Below are 7,107 nucleotides of genomic sequence, written 5' to 3'. Positions count from 1 at the left end.
CCTGATGTTTAGAAATCTGGACTAGATGACCTCTGAGGTCCCTGCAGCTCAGTGACTCTGGGGTTCTATGACAGGTACCAGTGGGCCAAAAAGGAGGAAATGTGGTTTGGTATCACCAAATATCACTTGCACAGTTGGTGATGACACTGGACTGGAGCCAGCTCTCTGGACCCTGCAGCCCAACTTCTGATGTTACTTCTCTGCCATCTTCGATGACTGCCCTGTCTGCCTGTAAAGCAGAGTATTTGTAACCATATTAGTCCTTTGCATGGATAACTTTATGGGGTCCCCATTTGTCTGATAAAGGTTAAAGGTTTGAAGTCTTCATCTGCTGTCCTCTCTAACCATCCCAGGAGTCCTTCCCAGTGTTTTCCAAAGCTCTGTGCCCTTTGAGCTGTCCTTCTCCGACACACTTAAATCCACACCTTTGATCCTATCCTTCCCTTGGCTTGGGTGTCCCCCCTCCATGTCCCCCTCTCTAAATTCTCCCTGTCCTCCCGTGTTCTCTTTTAGGAAGGCTCCCATGGTTCATTTCCCAGGTGGCAGGATCTTCTCCTCTGAGTCCTTTCAGCCTTGTACTGTTCCTGTTCTTCCTGGACCATGAAACCATTAACAGAGAGGGTTGTGGGGTTTTTGTGTGTGTGTGTGTGAGTTTCCCACAATACCTAGCCTGGTGTGTCCAGAGAAGATGCTCAGTACCTGCTTGAAGAATGGAGAGATGGATCAATGGGTGGATGACGTGGATGACTGAAAGGATGGATTTCACAACATTGAATCTAATTCATTTATTCAACATATATCTAATGAGCACCTATTATGTGTCACACACTATTCTAGTTACTGAGGACACCACACTGAACAAAAGACAAAGATTCCTGCCCTCATGGAGCTTACACTCTACTGGGGGAGACAATGAACAAAGCACAGTATATGCATCTGGTGGTGACGGCTAAGAAGAAAACTAAATAGGGAAAGGGATAGAAGTGTTAGGGCTATTGCAGTTGTAGATGGGATGGCCAAGGAAGGCCTCCCTGAGAAGTTGATATCTGAGTAAAGACATGAAAGAGATGAGGAGTGAGCCATGTGGAGACATGTGGGGAGAGCTCACAGGCAGAAGGGGAGCACAGGCAAAGGCCCTGAGGCTGGAGCATGCCTGTCACACTAAGGAACAGCAAGGAGGCCAGTGTGGCTGGAGCAGAGTGAGTTGGGGGGGAGTGGTGGAAGCTGAGGTGAGAGAGGGGAAAGAGGGACAGGCCACGTGGGGTCTTTGTCACAGGTTTCATTCCCTAGGAAGTAGACTCTGAGATGAAGATTAGTGGGCAGAAGGTTTACTAGGGAGTTCTCTTGGGATCAATACCTATGGAAGGGAAGGGAAGGAAAGGGAAGGGGCAAGGGAAAGAAAAAGGAAAGGAGAAGGAAGGGAAACAGACAAGGCAGAGGAGGAAGCTGAGCTGTGACACAGTCTCAAGGGAGGCCTCAGCCAACCCCGCACGGAGGTCTGAAGACAGGCTCACCTTCCATAGGCGTCCTAAGTTGGGGTGAGATGGCCAGGCCTTATACTCCTGTGTTGATCAAGCACTGGGTGCAGGTTGCCTGGAAGAGGGGGCGTGACTTTTAGTTGAGGCAGTGCCTGAGGAGATGATGGCTGTGGGCTGGTGGTTGGTGCCACTCCCAACATCTGGGGGGATAAGTTCTATATCCCTGAAGAGGAGTCTAAAGGGTATGTCATGGCATCCAGCATAGCCTTGTAGACCAATATGAGGGCCCTGTTGCTACTCTGAGTGACACGGGAAGACACTGGGGGTCTTGAGAAGAGTGGCGTGACTGGACTGATACTTTCACAGACTCACCCAGGTGGCTGTGAGCCATGGCACATGATGCAGATGAGAGAGGGTGGGGGCTGGACCAGGGTAGAGGCAGGGGAGGTGTGAGAAGTGGTCAGACTTTGGACTTACCTTGAAAAACGCAGAGCTGATGGGACTTGCTGACAGATCTGATGTGAGGTTTGGTTGAAATAGAGGAAGTAAGAATGATTCTGAGGATTTTAGTGCGAGCAACTCAAAGGACAGAGTTGTGGTTAGCTGGGATGAGGAAGCCTAGGTGTAGAGGAGGTTGGGGGAGAAGATCAGGTGCTAAGTTTGGGATGCCCATTAGCCATTCAAGGAGTCATGGCCCATTGACTTGGACACCCAGGCCTGGAGTGCAGGGCAGAAGTACGAGCTGGATGCACTGGTTTAGGAATAGTTAGCATCTAGATCCTCCATTGGTGGAGGGTGTGTGTGTGTGCATATGTGCTCACTTGTGGGAAGGATATGGGGGAATGGTTGGGATAACCTGTGTGTGGCTGACTCAGACATGGGGCTGCCCTTTCCTGGGCTGTTCTAGGCTTGGACCTATGGTCTCTCTAGGAATTCTTAGGCCAGACTCTGAAGGAACATCATAGGGGCTGCCCACACCCACCGAGTGCTGAAGTGGTCTGAACTCTGATGGGCCACTGTCCTTGAATTGCAGGACTGAGTGTGGGGTCTGACATCAGGGTAGGGGTTGAGCAGATGCCCCTAAGGTCCTTCCCCACTGTGATTCAGGGACTTTCTGTGGCTCTTCTCCCTGAGGGCTTTTCTCTCATCGCTGCTCTGCCTTCACACTGCCTTTGTCCCCTCTTGTGCCACTCTGGAGTTTGTTCCACTCAGGAGCCACTTTCCCCAGGAGAGGTTGCTGGCATTTCCCTCACTTTATTCTCAGTCTCTTCAAACTTCCCAAAGGTATTAGTAGTGTGCAACCTGAGGAGGAGAGGGGCGTTGACAAAATGAATTCTGACAAAGATAATTGCGTGAATCCTTTGTAGCTCAGCCCTGAACATGGCTCTACACTGTCAGTTTTTATTTTATTCAAGTGCTGGAGTCAAACGTCCCCCTACAGGTGAGAGAGTAGTGGGAGATGAGAAGAAGGGGAATGAATGGGGCTACAGGCCAAAGGCAAGATCTAAGCCCTGTTGTGCGAGCCTCTTGGGGTCTGGGCTGCAGTGCCACGTCCCTGGGCTTTCTCTGGTCTTGGGATCTAGATAGTCTCTAGGATGGATAGACAGATATGTGAAGGGCTTAAGGGACTACCACGTTGGCACTGCCTGCAAGGCTGGGAATCACAGCCTTAATGAACACTGAGTTTCTTGATGAAGCAGACACAGTCTTGTCCCTCCTGGGTGAGGAGAGTGAGCCCCTGGCAGGAGGGGGTCGCAGTGACCTTGCAGAACTGCATTGCAGCTGACTCTCCTCAGTGTTCCCTGCCATCACAGCTGACAGGGAACCACAGTGGGCCACCACTGCCCTCCAGGTGTACTCTCACTAAAATTTCCCAGCGGCTGCTTGTGGGACTGCACCCTAACCCTCAGGCTTATGATCTTTTTTGGGTCAGGAACCAAGTGCTCCCAGGGTGCTTGGTGTGGATGTCTCCATGGATGGGCCATGTGGCTGAGCCTTTGCCCAGCCCCTTTGCTAAAATGACCTTTCTCAATATCCCAATTTCTACTCTGTGAAATCCAAGTCATCCATCAGCACCTTACTCTGGACCTCCCTTAGGATCCTTCTTAACACAGGCTGTAAGTAACTGCCACCAAACAATGACCACTGGCAATTGAGAGGAAACCTATTTATCATCCCTGATCCAGAAGACAGAACCAAAATTTAATCAACATTTAGTGTTTTTGTGTTATTGGTTTAGTTTACATGTAACCTATGCTGTAGGTATCAGAAGTTAATCTGGTCCCTATTATGACAGTTTTTCATATTTGGTGATGAACATTTGACAATTGTGTGTATTTTCCTTTTTTTTAGATGGAGTTTTGCTCTTGTTGCCCAGGTTGGAGTGTAATGGTGTGATCTCGGCCCACCGCAACCTCTGCCTCCCAGGTTCAAGTGATTCTCTTGCCTCAGCCTCCCGAGTAGCTGGGATTAGAGGCATGCCCCACCACGCTCTGCTAATTTTGTATTTTTAGTAGAGATGGGGTTTCTCCATGTTGGTCAGGCTGGTCTTGAACTCCCAACCTCAGGTGATCCACCCACCTTGGCCTCCCAAAGTGCTGGGATTACAGGCGTGAGCCACCGTGCCCAGCCATGTGTAATTTTCTTAATTAGAAAAGCATAAGCTTAAAGAGCTGGCCAAGAATCCATCCTTTTGGAGGTCATGTTGAACTGCCCCTTAGCTGTTTAATGACATGAGAAAGTGCGTAGGGACAAATGCTTGCATTCCCTACATTAAAGGCCCAAAAACCACAAACAGTGATTATGTCTCATCAATCATTTCAGTGAGCAGATCTGTCAAACTAGGGAAACCCACCAGTTTCACTAGTGAAGAACTGGGGCTTCTTCTTACTTCTTTATCTGGGATGCCTCCCTTGCCCATCGTTACATGAAATAACATCCCACAGAGCTAGGCTGGGAGGTGGAAGATGTTTATGTCAACGGAGAGTGTCTGAGATGGCTTCTGGGAGAAGTGAGATTAGCTGTATCAGGAACACAGAAAGTCCAGGTGCATCTCTCAGTGACTTCCCTCAGCCTCAGTGTCCTCCTTTACAAAAACGGAGAATTGTGCTCAGTCATACTGCAGAGCATTCCGTAGACTTGGTTTTGATGCCATGGCTTTGTGTGAACACCCATGGGGCTAGATGCGTCAACACCAAACATATGGTCTAAATATCAGGCAATCCAGCCAAACTGGTTAGGTGAGCAGGAGCCAGCTTCTGTCCCCAAGGACCTCACATGCTAGTAAGGGATGGGACCAGATGCACAGAACTGTCACACAAGGCAGAAAGTAGGAATGGCCAAATGGAGGTGCCGAGAGACTATCTCCTGGGAGTTGGGAGACAGCAAGCCTTGCTCTGGCTGGGGTGTGTGTGAATGTGTGTGTAGATCTAGGAAGGCCTAAAGAAGCAGCAGCACTGAGCAGAGCCCCGGAGCCAGGCTAAGATTTCCAAATGGAAGCAGAAGGGCACCCCTCTGTCCTTTACTTAGGCCTGGCACACGAGAGGTACCCCAAAATGCTTGCTACCCACCCTTGAATCTTTCTCTACACATCTAGTTTACTCATTTGGGGACCTCAGGCCATGATCAAACAGTGTTTAAAAAAATTAACCCTGGCCAGGCGTGGTGCCTCATGCCTGTAATCCCAGCACTTTGGAAGGCCGAGGCAGGCAGATCTCTTGAGGTCAGGAGTTCAAGACCAGCCTGGCCAACATGGCAAAACCTTATATCTACTAAAAATATAAAAATTAGCCAGGCATGGTGGCAGGCGCCTGTGATCCTAGCTATTTGGGAGGCTGCACCGAGAAAATCATTTGAATCTGGGAGGCGGAGGTTGCAGTGAGCCAAGATCATGCCACTGCACTCTAGTCTGGGCGACAGAGTTAGACTCCATCTCAAAACAAAAAACAACAACAAAAACGAAAATTAACCCTGGAAGCAGAAAGGCAAAGACAAGCAAAATCCATTCATTTGGTCATAGCTCTTGTTTTGAGACTCTGAGAGCCTGGGCAGGAATCATTTCAAGGCAAGAAGCCCACTGGGAGCTCAGGTTTAAAAAAAGGGGAGGAGCTATGAAGGCACTGGGGGCTCCTTTGGCACCCAGTCACCAAAGGTACAGATAGGCGCCTTGGGAACTGGACCTTGGATATCTCCCCTCTCCATGTTGCCACTGTCCATTATTGGATGCCTGGCTTCTCATTTTGCTTCTGTCTGACTCCCATTTCATTCTACTGCTCTCAGATCTGGCTTTTCTGCTCATCATCTGCTTGCACAAGGCCCATCAAGGCCTCCACAAAATGGTAGCTTCAGTCCTCAAACTTCCAGCGCCTTCCTACGCCATTCCCTGTGGCTCATTCGCCAGTGTCAGAGTGCCCTGATTCCAGATTTTCAGAGGAAACAGTCTGATGAGGTCGGCTTAGGTAGATTCTGCCTCTGACCCAATCAGCTGAGAGCAGGAGTGTGTCAGGCCCCACGCACTGTAGAGCAATCCCCTTCCAAGCTGCTTGTCCAAGAAAGGGTGGAGCGAAAATGATGGGCTTCTCCAGGAGGAAAGGCGTCCTTCTCCTGGGCTGTCGCATTTAGTGTGGACACCCACGCTATCTGCCTTGAAGGACTTGATTACACAGAGGAAGGGCATAGCAGCCTAGGCCTATTCTTGCCATTGTCAATGGGATTAACATTAACATACCATGAACAGCTGAATAAATGCAGGAACACTTGTCTTTGTCTAACAAAGTCTACCTGGCACCTTTTCTTTCTAATGCTAATCAGGCAATCTTAAAGCATATTTTGTGTCTGTGTTGGAAGAAGGAATGACAGTAGGCATTACTCACTGCCCCTCCCGGCCTCCAGGCCAAGCCTTTAGTCATCATTATCAGCTGCCACAGGTTCCTGGGCTTAGAGCACTGAGCTCTAGGTGCTGACTGCCCCAACGGAGACATGGCCAGTGTTTGGACCTCGGAGTGCATGTTCCTACAGAAATAGATGTGAAATGGTCAGTTGGTTCCCACACCAGTCCACAAAGGCTATGTAATCAATTCTTTGTGGACCCTAATGGCCATTTAATACAAGCTTCACTACATTCATGAGATGAAAAAACAACTCTAGAAGCAAAACATTTCTTAGAGCTAAAAGGGGACTCAGTAATCCCCTGCAATCATTCCTTTGATGGCAGGTGCAGGAGAGTAAGGAAGGTAATCAAAATCACACAGCTATTCAGTGGCTGGATTACAACTGAACTAACATAGTAGCTACACTACCAGTGAGGAAATAAAATTCTAAGTCTACAAAGCTATATAAGAAATAGGTTGTTGGCCAGGCATGGGTGGCTCACACCTGTAATCCCAACACTTTGGGAGGCTGAGGCAGGAGGATCGCTTGAGCTCAGGATTTTGAGAACAGCCTGGGCAACATAGCCATATCTACTAAAAATAAAAATAAAATTAGGCATGGTGGTGCACGCCTGTAGTCTCAGCTACTTAGGAGGGAGATGGGAGAATCACTTGAACCTGGTAGATTGAGGCAGCAACGAGCTATGATTGCATCTCTGCACTCCAGCCTGGGCGACAGAGCAAGACTGTCTCAAAAAAGA

This window comes from Trachypithecus francoisi, unplaced genomic scaffold (genome assembly GCF_009764315.1).
Source record: "Trachypithecus francoisi isolate TF-2019V2 unplaced genomic scaffold, Tfra_2.0 Lachesis_group16, whole genome shotgun sequence".
In the NCBI taxonomy this organism is placed as follows: domain Eukaryota; kingdom Metazoa; phylum Chordata; class Mammalia; order Primates; family Cercopithecidae; genus Trachypithecus; species Trachypithecus francoisi.
This window is presented reverse-complemented; position numbering follows the sequence as displayed.